Below are 19,441 nucleotides of genomic sequence, written 5' to 3'. Positions count from 1 at the left end.
CGCCCAAAGTCCCCTCCCCCTTACTTACAGCTCTGGAGCCCTGGTGCTGAAGCCAAGCACAGATATGTTCTTGGCTTCCAGAGCATCTCCATGGAGGACCCATCCTCTGGTTGCCTGCCATGGAGGACCATGGAGGAACATGCCCTGCCCCCCCCTTTTTTAACTTAATTTTTTTCTAATTTTCTCCCCGTGCTGCAAACTTGCAGTGCGGGGAACATTTTTTCATTCCTGCACATGCCTCTTGCCCTATCTCAAACGGGCTTCAGATGGAGCAAGAGGCATGTGCGTGCTCATCTGGAGGAGCCCTATAAGTGCCCTTCAGGTATTTGAAGACTGTTATCAAATCTCCCCATCAGTCTTCTCTTCTCCAGGCTAAATAACCTTAGTTCTTTCAGCCTTTCCTCATAAGTCATACCTCCGAGACCCCTTATCATTTTTGTTGTTCTCCACTAGACTCTTTCCAAACTGTCCATATCTTTCCTGAAGTGTGGGGCCCAAATTGTTACTTCTTTACTGATCAACATTTATTGAAATATTAAAATATTACAAATATTACTAAGATTAAAACTAAGTAATTCTTCTCTGAATTGAAATAAAAATGTGCGACTGGTATCTGGAACATGTGTGAAGATGGAAATGCACATGAACAGCACTAAAAGTCAGACCAGCTATCTCTTGAGTCAAACTTTCCTGTGCTAGGTTGTAACAACACATACACTTGGCAGATCAGTCACAGGGGGGAATCCTTCAACAGACATTCAGCACTGAGTCACATGTGCACATTGCAAAGTTGCTATAACATTACATAAACAGACACCACAAATACGATGAGCCTTGGGTACTTTTTTCAGAAAACTGTTTAAATTATCATTGACAATTTCAAATAAGAGATCAAAATATAGCTATGCAACTTTAACATTTTTTAGGAGAATTGTAATCCTGATTTCCAGGTTACTGCTTTATTTAAAGTGAAAAGTTATTATATTATTTTTCTACCTCTCAAATCCATACAAACTTTCCAATATTTTCTTTCCTTTTTCTTTTCTTTTTCTTTTTTTTTTTTAAGACCGTGCCTTCTTCAGTTTCATGTCTTAGCTTCATTCTGTTGGGCAAGGTGTCCTGTCCATTCCTCATAATTTTAATAGATATATAGACAGGACAATTGTACGTGTTCTGCAAAGGACTATCCCAAAGCCTTGGGAATTACTCGAGTCCTTTTGAAGGTTAAGTGAAATATATATAATAAATAAGCCTTACAATGGCTGTCTTGTAAGGCTAAATATTTCCATGTAGCTCTTTATAATATAGTGTACACAAGGATAGAAACAAACACTGATATTACATTAAGTTATGAAATATTAAACAGTAAGTTTTTATGTAAATTTCAATTTTTAGCATCTTGAATTTGGGCTTATTTCTGAATTTCCAAATGAAGCTTCACTGAAATTAAATAGATTAACTATAAAAAAAATGAGGCACTGAATAAAATGCTGTCATTTTGTATACTAAATTTCATTCTGTTCAAGCATCAGGCCATAATCTTCTTCATAGCATGTATTCACTTACTTGCCTATTCAATGATATTTAGAAATCAACTGGGACATTTTACTAAAAATAAATTAGAAAAACAAAATGTAAAAAAATGGAGATATGGTGTTGAAACCAATGAAAAAACTTGCATTGCTTTTCTTACACTGTTTAGTTTAAGTAGTGATGAAGTCTTCTAACTCATGATGGATTATCCACACTTTCATCTTTCCTCCCATCTGCTGAAGTTTAATGTAGTGTGCATTCTCAGTCCTTGGTGTTTCAGGTAAGACCACCAACAAGATTGGTATTAATGCCAGTTACAGTGTTATTTAGTGAGGTGATTGCCTATTACAAATGAGCTAAAACTTAAAATTTAAATTTCACGTGGGATCGATCAAGTCAGCTGTGATTCATCATTTTTGATCAGGACTTATATCTTTACATCCATTAAAAAAAGATAAAAGACTGAAAACATTTCTTCGTATTAATTCTTTCCTCACAATTTTTTCAAACTGTGACAAATTTTTGGCAACCATTGCATGTTAATTATAGTAAAGCAGACGTGCTGAACCCTGACCTACAGGTCAGATCTGGCACCACTCTCCTTTGGCCCTGCGTGTTACATTGGGTACCCATGGTGCCATGGGGCCTGATCCCAGCATGCAGGGCCAGGCAGGGGTGGCATGGGGCCCCAACACTCAATACCAGTGCCTGAAGCTGGGGGTTGGGGTGACGTGAAGCTCCAGAACAGGATCCTAGCACACAGGACCTGATCCTGGCACACAGGGGTGGCATGGGGCCTGATACCTATGTGCAGGGCCCCAGGGCCCGATCCTGGTGTGCAGAGCTGGGGTAGCATAGGACCTGGTCCGACCACATGGATGCCAGCTGAGGCCACGTGGGACCTGAACCAGTCTGCAAACCAGCTCCTCATCACTCATCCGGCCTGTGGGGCCAAAAGTTTGAGCAACACTGCATTAAATCGTGGCTCAATACAGCAATTCCTGAAAGTTCCTAAACTCGCTTCAGTGGATGCTGGTGGGTGACCACAAACCATGTATAAACACAAATACATTTATTACCATTTTAGGCAGCTAAAACCCCACTGATGCATAACTTGATATGTAACAGTCATGGCCCTTGTTTTGCAGTCTAGACAAAATTGCCAATCTCTAAAATTTATAGCTCAGCACTGTCACAAAAATGTGTCAAAGTAAAATTTGCATAAAGGTTATACTGTAATGGCCTGGCAATCATCCCACTAATGACTGTTTTCTGTTCAGGGCTTGTTTTAAATACTTTTCAGATTGTTTGGAATTCATCATGCTGCAATCCAAACACAATGGAAGTCTGTGGGAAAACGTTCTTTAGCTTCTAAGTGGACAGAGATAATATTTATGCTACATTTTTGTGTAAGCTGTAAGGAAAATTACATGGTGATCTGATTACGTTGAAAGCAGTGCCCCTTAACCTATACATTCTAGTAAATAAATTAGTTATTATAGTTAAAGTAGAGAAATTATTTTATTTTAGGTCCAACTATTTTGGTAGTTAAATTACTTTATACTTTTGAACCACACCTTTTTCAACATTTCTTGGATATATTTAGAAAGTAAGTTGTTTTTTTTAATGTAGAAGTGAGAAACAAACATTTATTACAAAATCCAAAATAGAATAAAATGTTTTATTTTATTTTAAAAAATATGTTGTAATATTGAAATTAGCTTTACTTGTAGCTTCTGCTACACTCTCACTGATGCCTTTAAAATTATAGCTGTTTAATGGTAATGTGCAACACAGCAAATTCTTTGTGGTGAAGCAACAGTCCATTTCTGTAATAGTTCATCGTAATGCTGTGGAATGTAACTCTGAGACGCTTTGATCACATTGAACCTTCTAACAAGCTCTCATAACTTGTACTGTCCTAATCTATTCTTGATAATGCACAAGTTCATACGTATAACACAGGTTAATATAATTATGTACCTCAGCTAACTGAAGAACAGATCCCTAAGCTTCTGCAAGGCCTTCAGAAACTTGGTTTGAAAATGAAAATTAGTGAGAGTGACAGAGTTAAACAAAAAGCATCATTTTAACAACCAAACACAAAAGTGAAAAGAAATCTCCCTTTTTGGGCACTCTTTTTGGAAAACAAATGTGCCAGATATATGTTTGCTATACACCTACAAACTTGACCCAAATGCCAGGGCTGAAAATAATCAAGATATTAGGTCTGAAAAGCAATAAAATGACGTGTGTGACACATTTTTCTGTAGATATCTATTTGTACAATATATATCCCCCTGGTACTCTGAGTGTAGTTTTCTAAATGTAGCACAGACGAACAACAAGAATTTTTTGGCAAGAAAGTTTCTTTTTCCAAATGTTTTATGATAAGCATTTCTATTGTAGTAAGCACTGAAATCAATATGACTACAAATGCTTAAATTCAAACTGAACTGCTTAAATACTGATGAATGGTTATCCTACCCAAAAACTGACCATTTAAAATTCTCAGCATTTTGTAGTACTCTTATTTTAAGAATCACTTGCAGTCGCTAGAATCTGAGAACGACTGGCTGGCAAGAAGAGTTCTCTCCCTTGGCTGGCAAAAAGAGTAGTTCTCTCCCTTATTGAAATAGTCTACTCTAACGCTTGTACCAGGACTGTTTTCTTAAAACTAATCTTGGTTGGGAAAACATGGATTGTGTAAAAATATGTACTTTTTCAAATAGTTAAAGATAATTTATTTTGAAATGGATTACAAATCTTCTGTAGCTATCGTATTCTTCAAGATAACCTACTTAGTCCACAGGTCTGATCTGAGACTCCAAAAAGATTAATTTGATTCCCTGAAGCCACTTCAAGATACAGCAAAGCTCACATTTCTACTTTTCTGGTCTTTTCAGGTATGTTATCTATTCTATTGAAGAAGCATAGTGTGGGTGAAAGAATTTGCTTTGTTACATTCCCCCCCATTACATTAGATTTAAATGTATGCTTAAATTATATGCTTACATTGTCATAACTCCATTATACTGTATCAGTACATGAGATAATTTCTCTCCAAAACATTTTACAGTGTAAATAGACAAATAGGAGGAGAAAAGAAGCACCATCACCCTCATTTTACAGATTATTCAAGTCTAAAGAGAACACTTTTTCTGGGCTTGTCTACATATCACCCTACAGTGACATAGCAATGCACTATGTCACCATACAGTGCGCTACAGCAATGTACTGATCATGTGGGTCTACACATGCCCATGCTATGTCGTCCTTTAGTACTTCCAAAAAGATATGGGCAGTGGGGTCCCCCAGGGCTCGGTCCTTGGGCCTGCATTGTTCAACATCTTCATCAGCGACTTGGACGAGGGGGTGAAAAGCACCTTGTTCAAATTTGTGGATGACACCAAGATGTGGGGAGAAGTGGGCACCCTGGAAGGGAGGGACAGGCTGCAATTGGATCTGGACAGGTTACAGGGGTGGACGGATGAGAATAAGATGGGATTCAATACTGACAAGTGTAAGGTACTGCACCTAGGGAGAAAGAACCAGCAGCATACCTACAGGCTGGGGAACTCCCCTCTCATCAGCACTGAGGCAGAAAAGGATCTTGGAGTCATTATAGACTCCAAGATGAACATGGGCCACCAATGTGGGGACGCAGTCAGGAAGGCTAACTGCACCCTGTCATGCATCCACAGATGCATCACGAGCAGGTCCAAGGAGGTGATCCTCCCCCTCTATATGACATTGGTCAGGCCGCAGTTGGAGTACTGTGCCCAGTTCTGGGCGCCGCACTTCAGGAGGGACGTGGACAACATCGAGAGGGTCACAACATCGAGAGGGTCCAGAGGAGGGCCACTCGCATGATCAGGTCAGCAGGGGAGGCCCTACGAGGAAAGACTATGAGACCTGAACCTGTTCAGCCTTCACAAGAGAAGGCTGAGAGGGGATCTGGTGGCCATCTATAAACTGGCCAAGGGAGACCACCAGGCAATGGGAAAGTCCCTGTTCCTCCAAGCACTACTGGGAGTAACAAGGAATAACGGCCATAAGTTGACTGAGAGTAGATTCAGGCTAGATATCAGGAGGCACTATTTCAGAGGCAGGGCAGCTAGGATCTGGAACCAACTTCCAAGGGAAGTGGTGCTCATTCCTACCCTGGGGGTCTTCAAAAGGAGGCTAGATAGACACCTTGCCGGGGTCGTTTGACCCCAGCATTCTTTCCTGCCCATGGCAGGGGGTCGGACTTGATGATCTGCTCAGGTCCCTTCTGACCCTACCAACTATGAAACTATAAAGCACAGCATTATAGCAAGGATGCCATGCGGTGACATATAGACACACCCTCTAGTGAGCAAACAATGATACCATGTTGACTAATTCTTCTAAGGTCAGCTATTATTTCAACATATTAGTGATTCTCACCCATGGAAAAACAACAAAAACTGCTTCAGAAACTTCTACCATCACTTGATCCAACAGGTTGGCCACTGACCTATAGCGGTCTAGGGTATCGCACTTCCAAATGACAATGGCACATCATTCTGTACTTGTAATACTTCCCTTATTTGTACATTCTCCCATTGGAGGGTTGGGACAAGATCTTAACGCACAACTCCACAAAACCAACTCATACAGAAGTTTTAGAACCACTGAACGTGCCAAATTTGCATGACATTGTAAACCTATCATTCACGGCTTGCGATTCTGCTCCTGAAGTGCTTGGCAGCATAATAAGGAATTCAGAGACACCAACCAGCTTATCTGCAAAGACTCACCAACTTCTGTTGCTGGATGCCACTGCTGAAATGCCCTATACGGGTTTCCCTGGCTTTATGCGGTACATGCTTTCCTGGAAAATGGCACATAACTCAAATTTGCATAAAGGGAACCCACTTTACTATGTAACAAATAGGGATATGGTCCAAGACCCCAACTGTACTGACTTCTAGACCCATTTCTATCACTTTTACAAGACAATTTTGGTACTCACCAACAGCAGACGCTGCACACAAGCACAGGCTGGCGGTGAAAGTGGGGATGGCAACTACAGAAACACATGTCGCCGACAATGAGTGAGAAGCACAGATCCACACAGAAGACTATTTTGGTGCATGTCACTCCCACAATGCACTGCACAAAGCAGCTGATTGTGGGCTTCCACCACACTGATCGCATAAGAGTGAATTTACCTTGAATATAACAAATTTTTGGTATAAAAAGGGTCATCGCATACAAGCGAATTCGCACATACAGAACCTGCATAAAGCAAGGGAAAACCTGTACTGTATCTCCTACTACAATAACAATACAGCCAATAGAAGTAGCAGTTCACTGCCCTGAGCTAGATCCATGCCTTGGAATTGGCTGAAGCAGAAAGCACCGAGGAGTGTGCAAAGTCTGAAGTGCTTTAGTTTGCCTAGCAGCAGTTAATACTGCTCCACACAGGAAACTGGGAAGGACAAATAATTTTTTTCACAAAACAATTCTCATGATGGCTCAGTTTCAGTAGAATAACTAGGGCAGGGTGAGCAGGGCACCCACCCCAGGTGCTGACTATGAGAAAGTGCCAACCCCCTCTCCTGCTGGAAGTCTTTGCCACAACAAGGGAAACCCTGCACTGCCCCTGCCTAACCACAGGAGTTGGGCAGCACAGTGTGGCACAAAACAGTGTATCTGGGGGTTAGGGATGAATGGGGCAAACAGAATGATGTCTCTGACAAGCAGGCACAATATGTATGTATTGGGGCCAGGGTGTGAATGGGTCATAAGGATCTGCTCCAAAAAGCATGGCACCCTGGGCAGGCAAGACCCTTACCTTCACCCATGCCAACTCCTGTCTCCTTGAGGCTAACTATGGTCAGCATACCTCCACTTGGATGCTCAATCAGCTTGCTATGCTTTGCTGAGTTTGATGATGTGGTCAGAACTCTGGGATATGCCTAGTGCAAAATCCACAATGAAATGCCAGTGTGGATATAACTACATTATTATAACTTGAGCACCTTGTTGGCAGGCAGGGCTGACCCAGGTAAACCCTTCAATGAAAACATACCCTTTGATTTGCTGCTGCTGAAATTATTTCCTGTTTAAATATATCAAATCATGTGACAAAGTGGCTTGTCTCTGAATGTTACACAGAGGTTCACTTTTTAGAAGTCAGAGAAACAGAACAGCAGAAGATCAGAGTCTGAATAAATACTATACTGTGCTCTCTATTCAATCAAATGCTGTTGTGATTGGTTGCTACTGATACTGCTGCCTAAGCATTTAATGCAGTTAAAGCATTTGATTCACTCACTTCACCTACATAGAAAGCAGGGAGTTGGGGGTGCAAGATGCATGATAAAAACAAATGCTGTGTGTGGGAAGGACCAGCCCTCACACCATAGGCGACACATAGGTGGGGCACATGAGATCGGCTGCCACCAGCCACGGAGTGGGGGGCAACGGACGGTGCTCCCCCTGAGATTGTTGGGTCACCAAGAGAAGTGCCAATGGTACTTCTGGGTTTGCCGATGGCACTTCCTCCTCCCGTGCGGGGGGGCCGCCCCCCCCCCCCCCCCCTCCGTGTCGACAATCAGCCACTGGTGCCCACCCAGGATCAGGAGGCAACAGTTGCCCATGCCTCACACCACAAACACAATTTTTAAGGGGAAGACCACCAGGAGTAGCCTTTTCACAGAATAAGTGAAATACAAATAGCAACAGGCATAGCAAATAGCATAAAGCAGTTCATGAAGTGAAATCTGTTTGCCTAACCTGGTCATCCAATAATTTCTTATTTCCAAAAAATTAAATAAAAAACTGTCCTGGTCCTGGACAGCTTATGATAAAATGGATAAATTTATCCAATAAATTGTTCACTGTGCATAGTTTGCTCAGCTATACTTAAAGCCTCACAGGCCTAAAAGAAAGTCAATTCTTTCCTATTCTTAAAGCCTCCACATTTCTTAAAAAGGAAAACTGCTGACATAACAAACATTTCAAGTAGGAAGATACAATACAACAATTACTCTTCCTAGAACCAATAATTACATCAAGCTAGTATCTCATTTTACCAAGTACAGTAAATGAACCAGTATTTTATCTCACCACCTCTAATCTTATAAAGCATTAATATTGCACAAATAATTACCTGTATAGTAACCCAGAGGCTTCAAATTAGAGATGCTTTAAGCAAACCTCAAAAGGTTCAGAGTTCATGTTCAGTTTGGATAAGCAAGCAAAAGCTCAAACATTTATTCCAAAGTTTATCTAAACTATCTGAACCTGGCCTAAAAAGTGTTAGAACAAAGCATGTAGTTGGAGATTTTCCAGCTGACCCCGTTTTAGGATTGTCCAGAAATACTGTGAGAATAGCATGCTTATGATAACTAAGTGATTCTGTGGCTGTTCAGAGGTTTCTGAAAAGTTATGAAAAATGCTCAGGCATTTTAGACCTTTCAGCAAACCCTGGTTTGTGATGATAAAGGAAACTAGTGTCTTTCAGGACAGTGATGTTATTTGCATTTTCTCATTTCAGATACTTATAATATGTAATATTTTGAGGACTACCTAATTATAAGAACAAATGACAAGTTCTAAGACAATCACATTTAATTACATGGACAAAAATACTTGCATATGGGCATGCACCATTACCATAACCTGTGCAACTCAGCAATTTGATGTGTACTTGTTCACTTGCCTATACTATTCTATGTGCTATTGTTAAAACTTTGATTTTATGTTAAATTTGACCCTTGTAGACTAGATGTACTCCAGGCTGGGCACGTCTGCATGTGCCATTAGGGGGCAGCAATAAACTGAGGAGCTTATTCTCTGCAGTTTATTGCTCCCTGGAAGCTCCCGGGCAAGTCTGCACATGTGTCTGGACCGTAGCACATTGAGCCGGGTCACAGCAGCACTGGCTGGTGGGGGTTTGGGGAGGTCCCCCTGCCAGACCAGGGGTGCTCCAATTGGGCTCAGTGTACTGTGGAGGGGCTGTATGGGGTACAAGGGTGCTTCAGCATGGGGCTAGCCAACAGGCAGTCCTGGCACTGAAGCATCCTCCCACTTCAGCCAGTCATTCAGTGTCTACACGTGCACTACTGTGCACAAAAAACTTGTATTTACAAGTATTACCCTGCTGCAGAGTTTATTAGTTACGCGCATCCTAATAGGGGTGCATGTGTAGATGCTGAGATGTTTCCTGTGTAAACAGTCAACTGTGTAGTAAACATCTCATGTAAATGCACCCAGTGTGAGCTGGCTTATGCTTTAGATTTCCTCTGAAAACTCTGTAAAAGTCAGATTGCACGTCTTTTTTACCTAGGTATGTGGAAAAAGAAAGAGAGGTCTCTTCTATCTTTTTCTGTTATGAGCACATCATAAGCAGTCCTTCATGCTGCTAACATCATCTCTCATAGTCTGGATCTTCCTTTTGTATTCACATTGCATCTTACTTGCCACAAGTAAGAGCAGTCCTACTTTCTTGGACTCATGGGGCATGTCCAGATGAGCCCCTATGTGCCTCTTGCTGAATCTCAAAGCAGTTTGAAATGTAGCAAGAGGCACGTTGGGCACAAAATTGTTTCCTGTTCTACATATTTGCAATGTGGGCTCAACATTTTATACCTGGATATCCAGGTATCAAAATAAAACATGGGGGAAAAAAGCAGGGCAGGGCACATTCCCCAACCATGCCCTGAGGTAACCCAGGAGCCGGTTCTCCAGAGAGACACTCTGGTTTCTGGCCAGAGTATCTTCGTGGTGCTCCTGCTGCCCCAGCACACAGTGCACAAACCCGTAGCATGTTGGGGTAAGCAGAAGCACAGGAAGGGTCGGGATCTTTCCGATCCTTTCTTTCACAGGTAAGTAGGGACATGGGAGTGGGGGGATTTATCGGTGTGGGTGGCTGTGGGTAGGTGTGAGCAGTGGCAGGGGCACAGGGGGCTGAGAGGAGTGGTCGGGGGAGATATGTGGCATGTCAGTGGGTGTGTGGAGGGGATCGAGTGGGGACTTCCACATGCCTGCCTCCCCACCTGCCCCCCATGATGCTGGCAGCAGCAGTCAGTGCGGCTGTGGCCCAGCTCCAGGCACAGCTGGCAGCAATGTGGTGCTGTGTGACCCAGGCTCTGTACATGCTGAATGGACCTAGCCTGCTAGTGTATGGCTTTGGATAGGACTGGGAAAGCCATGTGCTAGCAGGCCGGGCCAGGTCCATTCAGCATGTACATAGCCTGGGTCACACAGTGCTGTGATGCTGCCAGCTGTGCCTGCAGCTGGGCCACAGCCCTGTTGGCTGCTGCTGCTGCCGGTGCCTTGGGGGTGGGGCGGGGAGCAGGCATGTGGTAGCCCCTGCTCCAGCCCCTCCATAAAGCATACCATAGGTCCTGACCTGGCCTGGTGCAGTGTAGCCCACTAGCGTGCCTTTGCACAGGAGCGGGAGGCGTGGCTCTAAGACACATGGCTCCTGTGCAAAGGCATGCTAGCTGCATGGTTCAGGTTGTCAGGTGGTGGGACATGTTTTCCATGAGGCGCAGGCGGCAATGCATGGTCGTGGCACTGTCTTTACAATGGGCCATGGTGCATCACCACCTTAACCTCATGGAAAACGCACCCTGGTGGCCTGACCTGGCCCAGGCTGGACAGCTAGTGTACCTTTGCACAGGAGCTGTGCATCATGGAGCTGCACCTCTCGCTTCTGTGTAAAGGCATGCTATTGTACCGCACTGGGCTGGGTCCCATCAGTGCTTTCTTACCGCACACACTGCGGATCCAGCAGCACTGCCACCAGAGGTAGGACCCAGGCTGGTATGACACCCAGTCTATGAGTGATGCAGGGTCCCAGGTGACAGCTTGAGCAGCCCAGAGCTGCCCAAAGATGCACAGCACCATGCTGAGCCAGGCCAGGCCCATGCGATTTGCCACAAGCACTGATGGATGCCAGGCAGCTGGGGCCAAGTCGTGCTGCCCCATGCCATGGGGGGAAGCTTTGCCAGGAGGGCCCTGAGTGCCCCAATGGGCTGCTGCTGCAGGTGAGTTGTGGGCCATGTGGGGGGAATCTGGGCCCTGAGGGCGGGCCTGCGGGGGGACTTTGGCCCCTGTGGGGGGAGTTGTAGCCTCTGCGGAGGGACTATATTCTCAGGGATAATGGCATTTCATTTTAATAGTGAAAGAACACTATTTTGGGTATTTTAATGAGAGAATTTGAGTGTCTTATCAAAGATTTTGCAATTTTTAAATAGGGAACACCAGGATCTCTGCTGATGAGACAAGTGGCGAGTCCCAGGCAGAGGAGCCTGTCTACGGTCAGCACTGGGGACCCAGCTAGAGGGCAGATGAGGTGGCTGACCTCTTGGCCATTTGGGGCCAAGAGGACACACTTGGACATTTCAGAGTGGGCCACCACAAGGAGCACATCTTTTGGGTGACAGCTACCCAGATGGCAGAGCAGGGGCACCCCATCCAGGTCTGGCAAAAGCACAGCCTTGGGGCCACAAGTCCAAGGGGATGGATGCTGTCACAGGTGGCAGCAGGTCACAGCCAGGCAGCAGCCCCCACTACCAGACTGCTGCAGTGGGTAGAGGGGGCAGGGGCCACCCCAGGGCACCGCTGGGGCACGCAGTCCAGCTAGCACAAGGAGTAGTGTCCCCAGATACCAAGTAGCTGGGCCTCAGACGTTCCTGAGGGCAAGTAGCCCTGAGCTGCTCACCAGGGCAGGTTTTTATACTGCTGGGGTCAGCACAGATCTAGCAGGAGATGGGCAGGGTTATTTTGCCCCAAGTGGCACAACTTGCCCTACACCGAAGTGCACATCTGGACATGTGTGCTGAGGCAAACATCCCTGCTTATATTCGTGCCGCTCCTATTTGAGCTGCTGCAAGCTCATGTGCCTGTGTGTGTGGATGCACCCATGAATTCTAAATTGCCCTCTGAATGCATTACAGTTGCAGGGTCTTTCAATTATTCCTGCTACATTTTTAATATGTAGTTCAATGGTGCTAGACTCAGAACCATCTCTTACTGTTGTAAATACAAATTGTTTTTTCTGGAACAAGGGTGTCAGATTCATTGCCTATAGACTGGATTTGGCCTGTACAGCCGCCATGTGATGTTGGCTATGGGGTACGTAGAGGTGCTGTTTGGTAGATAAATGCATATACCTTAGTTAGACAAGGTTCCTTGGGTGAATTTGATATCTTTTATTAGACCAACTAATAATAATAATTGGTCTAATAAACGATATCAAATTCACCCAAGGAACCTTGTCTGCCTATGTCCTTAGACCAACACGGCTACAACCTACACCCCTATACCTTGGTTACAAATTTAGCCCATAATTCTAATCCAACACTTTTTATTTGCATTCCATGTGTTATACACTATGATCTCTATGCGACTCACTAGTTATATGAAAGGGTTGGCATTATTCAAAGAAGCTTAAGTGACTTAGGTGCCCAATTCTCATGAATTTACAGTGGAAATCAAACATTTAATTCCCTTAGGCCTCTTGGAAAATGCAAGAAAATAACAATTAGCTAGTGTTAACACTGACCAACAGGAATCAATTTAGCAAAATCCATTTATACAAAATCCAGCACTGCTCATAAGGTTACATTCTCCCCAAACGCCTCAAACTCACCTCAGTCAAATCATCCTATGAAGGTCTTGTCTACCTATGGAAATGTTTTCTGAATGAGGTAGGATCTGAATATAAAGAGTAATTGTTTTGAAATAGCATGCCATGTAGACATTCTCATTCCCAAATTAATAGACTCTACATAAAGAGCTAATCAGGAATAGATATTACAGAATAGCATATTTCACAGTAGGTAGTATGCTCATTTTCCCATATAGACAGACCACGTCTGGGATATCCATTCCTAATTTCAATTATGATGTGGTTAAAAAGATATCCTGTTTTATTCTGCACAAAACCATGTAAACTATTACATTCATTAGGTGATTAAACCCCTGATCAGCCTTCTTTTGAAATTTTAACGGAAGGGGAAAAGGCTGGAAGGCTAAAGCTATTACTATGTGGAATAGGCAGTCCTTGCTTCTCAGAAACAACTGCAATGAAGGCAACACTAAAAATGTACACAAATATGTTGTACTTTCCCATTACCAAAATGTGCTTCCTAACTTTATAGTTTGGGGATGACAATCAGATTTTTTCCCCTTGAGGCACAAATATACATAGTTTTTCTACTGCTGAGTTCTGAATAGGCATCTGAAATAAGAGCCTCTATTCATGCTCCATTATTGTTCTCTTATGGTGGTAACTTAGAAGGGCACCTAATTTGTCAGCCAGAGGAAAAGCTCTCTGAAGGCTGAAATTCTATACTCCAACCAGAGATGTAGATTTCAGTCCCAGTCATGTACATTTTAGAAGTATCCTGAAAAAGGCAAACCTTTTCAATTTAGTCAACAATTAAACTGTCCTTAACTTTCTACAGCTTCTTGACTGAGCCATTCTATAGATTCCTTTTCATTTATAACTGGCATTGAAATCAAATATAGCCTGAGAAGACAGAAATTTTATGGAAACCCTACAGTCAGGAGATGCATAACTCCACAGTGAACTCTTCATTATCCAAAACTTGGTTAACCAACTTCCACATTTCCAAATGTTCCGTATGTCCTACAAGGTCTGGTTGAATGTCTGGTCAATGTAAGAAAAGCTGAAATACTGCAGAGCCTTACTCTATAGACTGAGCTGCACAAGAGAATATGTTAATGGAATGTGAATTTGTGCTACTGCCCTTCAGAGCTAATAAGTTCCAGAGGGAAAATCAGAGCTGGCAAGACTTGAGGAAGGCAGCCAGTTCCCTATAACTAAGGAGGCTGGCCTATGCAGGCTTTGATGTTTGTTCTCAGTGAAAAGACACTTCAAAGTCTGATCTGCCATCAATCTTAATTATCCATTAATTTTGGGTATTTCTTCAGACCTCTGGATAATCAGGGATGTACTCTTATTTTCCACTGAAGCTATTATTTTTTAAACAATTACAACTTTTTTCTTTAAATGGTGCAAACTTGCAAAGGCAGTAATTAGACTGACAATGCATATTTAGTCATTTAATCTTTAGATGTGCACTAATGCTAATAGGCATCAGACCCATGTTTTGGAAATCCTACCATGATAATGCATCTTGCAATCAATATAAAAACACAAAGTGAAATAAACTATTCAAACACCATCATAATCAACTGCCGTGCCACAACCTAAGGCCCTGCTATTGTTCCATAAGTCTCCTTCAGAAAATGTGAAAAAGTGGGTCAAGTTACACAACTAGAAAGTTCATCTACTTCCTATGACTCAAGGAGAAAGCAAATTTAAGAATTGGGAAAAGCATGAGAACAACTGCTCCTGACTATTTATAATAATTGCTTTTCATAATTGAAACTGCTCCAGTATGTCTTTCACAAACAAAGCATTTAATTAAAATGAAGTTAGTGTTGGTAAAAGATGCCAAAGTGGCAGCCTTGGAGGCTAAAATCTTGTGTTTCTTTACAATGGGGGCACAACAGTAGACAGAACAAGATTCCCCCCACTCTATCACACTGGTGAGCCTCAATCTGGATTTTCAGGGAGCAACTCTATGGCTGTATACAGACATTTGGAAAGGTTAGGGGGAGGTTAGATTGCATTAAAAATGGCCACCTGATCTCAGTTTACCCAGGTGTGGATCTTACAGTAGTTAGGTGGATCTACATACAAACTGTACAGAAGTTCAGACAGTTGTATCAATCTAAAAATGGCCAGGACAATCTAAGTTAAGTGTACTTCCGAGGTAGTCTAATTTAGCTTGGGTCCAGTGAGACCTATCTAACTGAACTTCTGTACAGTTCCCAGCTCAGCCCCAGGACTGCAAAAGACCAGCCTGTGGCCTCAACCCCAGGGCTACACTTTTCCTACGCCCTCCCCCGAGCCCTCTCTCCCAGACAGAAAGCTCCGCCACTGGAGTAGCCATACCCCCCCACCAAGCCCCACAACCCACAAGTTACTTCTGGTGTCAATTTTATCAGCATTTGCCAAAGCTGGGAGCTGAGGAAGTTAGTTTGTATGGGGGAGGGGCAGGAGGAGAGGGAGGGATGGGTGGTAGGTTTGCTGGGGGAGGTTGTTTGTGTGGGGGTGGGGGGTTTGGAGAATAAAAATGGCCCCTCATCCTGGTGGGAATGGGGGAGAGAACTCCCTGATCCTGCCAAAGCCCCCTGATCCTGCCAAACCCTCCCAGACCCCAGCAACTCCCCCCCAGGACTCTGCCTGACCTCAGTCTCCTCCATGGACCCCACCTGCCCCCCAGATCCCCTGTGGATCCCACTTGCCCCCTGGAGCCTGCTTGCCCCAAAATCTCCCCAGTAGCCCCCCATCCTGATTTATCTTAGATCAGACGGCTATTTTAAATATGATTTAACCTCCCCCTAATCTTCCAGAATGTCTATATGCAGCCTAAAGGTAAGAAGGCAGCTCACTGGATATGTCTATTCCTTGGTTTCTCAACTGAAACAACTAAGAAATATCATTTGGAGCCATAATTTTAAAAGTATTTAGGTACCTTAGGAATACTGGCAACCAATGGTGTCTAAGTGCCTATATTCTATTGAAATGAAAAGAAGTTAGGTACTCTTTAAAAATATGATAAGCCATCCATGCATATTTACTATTAATACCATTGCAATTTGGTCCTAAGTGCCTGCTATGTGGTTTTCTAGTGAAATGGGCACTTATATATTTGTCACTTGATTGAGACCCTCAACTTTATTTCACATTGGACCTTGAACATCCATCAAAGATTGGTATGTTACAATCTCCAGCTACAGTATTTGGGCTAGATTTGAACTTCTGACCTTGAGAGAAAAGGCTCTGTATCCCATTACCAATTCCTTAAGCCTTCTAGTCACTGGAAAGCAAACACTTGACTTTTATGGATAGATTTGGTTTCAACTCTGTTTTTTTCCTAATGTTTTGTTCTAGTATAAAAGTGGTTTATAAACAGTGGGACATTTTGTATTAGACATTATTAGTGCTAAAAGCAGGTAATACTTCTTCTACAAAAACATATGATTACATTTAAGTGATAAGTCCTCAAAGAAGGAACACCATTTTCAAAGTGAAACCTAGAGAGATAATATGAAGAAGCAGCAACAGATTAGCATTCTTTCCTTTTACCATATGTATACAAGGATTGGATAAAAAAGGTTCCTTTAATCAAGGCTCATTTTCTGAGACTTGTAAACTCCTTCTTTTCACTGCAACACAAAGTCCTCTTCAGTTTCCTTAATATGGGGGATACTCACCTTTTTAAGTGACTGCCCCTCACCCTGATACTTTTTCCCTTTACAGCAACTTGGCTTTACCCCTTCTTTCAGTTCAGTACCGCCCCATTGCACCACAACCTTGCTAGCATCTTTAAGACTCTTATTTTTTAAATCCCATTGTTATATACACAGGCCACAAATATACTCTTGTGCTACATCCTGCATCTACCAGGTATGTAATAGGGCTGTGCAAAATTTCACTGGGTGTTTCATATCTATGCTGTTTCGACTTGTTTTGAGCTCGAAACAGCAAAATCAAAATGAAATGAAATGAAAGGCTTTGAAACAGGTTTGAAATGAAACAAGGGCACTCAAAACATTTTGAAAGTTTTGAAATGTTTGAGTTTCGAAGCTGGACTCACTTGCTGCGAAACAGAAAGTAACAAGAGGGAGGGGGAAGAGGGGGGAAGGACTGCTCTGATATTGACTGTGTAGCTGGCCAGTGATTGTGATCCTTCCCTGAGGTCCCTTCCAACCCCAGTGCTCTGGGGGAGGAATGGAAAAACAGCTGTGCCTTAAGACACACACACGCACACACACACACACACACACACACACACACACACACACACACACACACACACAGAGTCACTTATGTCACGAGTTTTGCTTGTCAGCAGCTCAAGGTGCAGTTTCCCAGAAACCCCTGCACCTATATCCTTGAAACCTGGCAGCCTTCATGGCCTCAGCAGGGGCTACCATGCTTGTGGTTTTCACTCCACTGCACCTTAACACACACACATGACACGAGTTTTGCTTGTCAGCAGCTTGAGGTGCAGTTTTCCAGAAACCCCTGAACCTATCTCCTTGAAACTTGACAGGCTTTGTGGCCTCAGCAGGGGCTACCCTCCCTGCTGTTTTCATACACATCAGGCAAGAAATGACAAAGCTGTAGATGACAAAGTTATAGGCAGTTTCATGATTCCCCATTATAGCCTATGGGCGAAACATCAAAACAGTTTTGATGAAATGAAACAGAGCAGTGCTTCAAAATTAAATGAAACTTGAAACAAAAGTGTCCCATCAAAATGGTGAAACAGAAGTCAAAACAAAATGGTGCCGTTTCACACAGGTCTAGTATGTAATATATTCCTATTACACTTATACACGTCAATGCATATACACATCAGCTGGAAGTACCAGAATCATGCTTCTGATCACATTGCATCGCAATCCCATGTGGGCATTATTAGCCATACCACAGCATTTAGTCATTTTAAAATAATAATGATATGATCTTAAAAACACATTATAAAATGAATTCGTCTAAATGTGCAGGCCAATATCAGCAATGTTATTTGATAAAAAACTGAAGTGATGCACTGAAAGCAGAACTGCTGACAACTTCATAATAGCTTAAGACAACCTCAGTAAGTCAGTGCTGTGATGTGCTTTTTGGATGGAAATGCTGCCTGTCTTTTTTAAAAAACATGCACTAGGGGGTAAATTTCAGGGTAATTACTGCTGGTCAGGCAGTTAAGTCTCATCTTCTTATTTCTAACAAAGTCATGGTAACAAATGCTGAGATAGAATTTAAGAAACATTACAGAGTTCTGAATTATACCATTTCATGCTAAAGTAAGATGGGGTTTGAAACTTGCAAGAGCCTTTTGGAAAAGTCACTTGTGGCTTCCAAACATAACACCATCTTATTGAGTGTTAATATTACCAAACAGTGTACACAAGGGAGTGATGGCCAGCAACTCAGGATGCTGTGTTGGCATAGAGGGGTTTGGATATCTTGGTTCTTACTTAAGCAGTTTTGATTTAGTGAAACAGACACTACAGATCTCATCTGATGTTAAAACCACAATTTATAGAAACCAGATTTCTGAAAAAGACAAAAGGGCTGGGTGTTGCTCCTCATTCTGGATGTTGTCAATAAATGCGAGAGAGAAGTGTCTGCAGTGAGGCACTGAATATTAGTGAGACTATGTAACATAGGTAGCATAGCCAGATTTGGAATGGAATCCTGTGGTCTCATTGCCAGCAGAACTCCTCCCTTGGAAGTCAAAAGCAATTTTTTGCCCGTTTAGATTTTAGGACCTGGCCCTTGAAATTTTGGAATAATTCTTGTTTTCCCTGTCCGAAGAGCCAGTTGAGCTTTCTTTTGTCACTTTAAAATTGCAAAATGTCAAGGGCATCCACTTTCAATAGATGAGTGGCATTTTTTTGTTTTTGTTTTGCAAGAACTATTTCTCATGGGATTCAGACTGTTGTTTGGTGCACTTCACAGCATCAATGACATAAACCATTTTGGAACATTTTAAGTTTGCTGCAATCTCCTCCTTGCATCCGCCATCTCCTTTAAACAAGGATCTCGTATTGCTGCAAATATCACTTGGATCTCTGGAACCAACAAAAAAATCTCACAGAGAGAGTGGAAAGCTCTGCTGGTGCTTACTGACTCAACCACGATGAGCAACACAAACAGATGAATAAAAATGTATTCTTGAAAGGAAACTGATTAAGGAACATACCAAATTCACACAGTAAACATATTTATATCTTATAAATAAAATAGGCAAATGCTTATATTTTCAAATTGTTTCTCAAAGATTAGCTAAGAAAAAGTCGGGACTATGTCACT

The 19,441-nt window shown here is 42.7% G+C and overlaps 1 protein-coding gene across 1 annotated transcript in view; it reads right to left on the bottom strand.

Annotated features, from left to right (window-relative positions):
- DLC1 (DLC1 Rho GTPase activating protein) overlaps positions 1-19,441 on the bottom strand; it is a 407,289-nt gene that overhangs the window by 386,623 nt on the left and 1,225 nt on the right. The gene's annotated exons all lie outside the window — the stretch shown is intronic.

The sequence above is a fragment of the Alligator sinensis genome, unplaced genomic scaffold (genome assembly GCF_000455745.1).
Source record: "Alligator sinensis unplaced genomic scaffold, ASM45574v1 scaffold516_1, whole genome shotgun sequence".
NCBI classification, from domain to species: Eukaryota; Metazoa; Chordata; order Crocodylia; family Alligatoridae; genus Alligator; species Alligator sinensis.
Note: the sequence above shows the minus strand (reverse complement) of the source record. Positions and strands in the feature narration are given on the sequence as shown.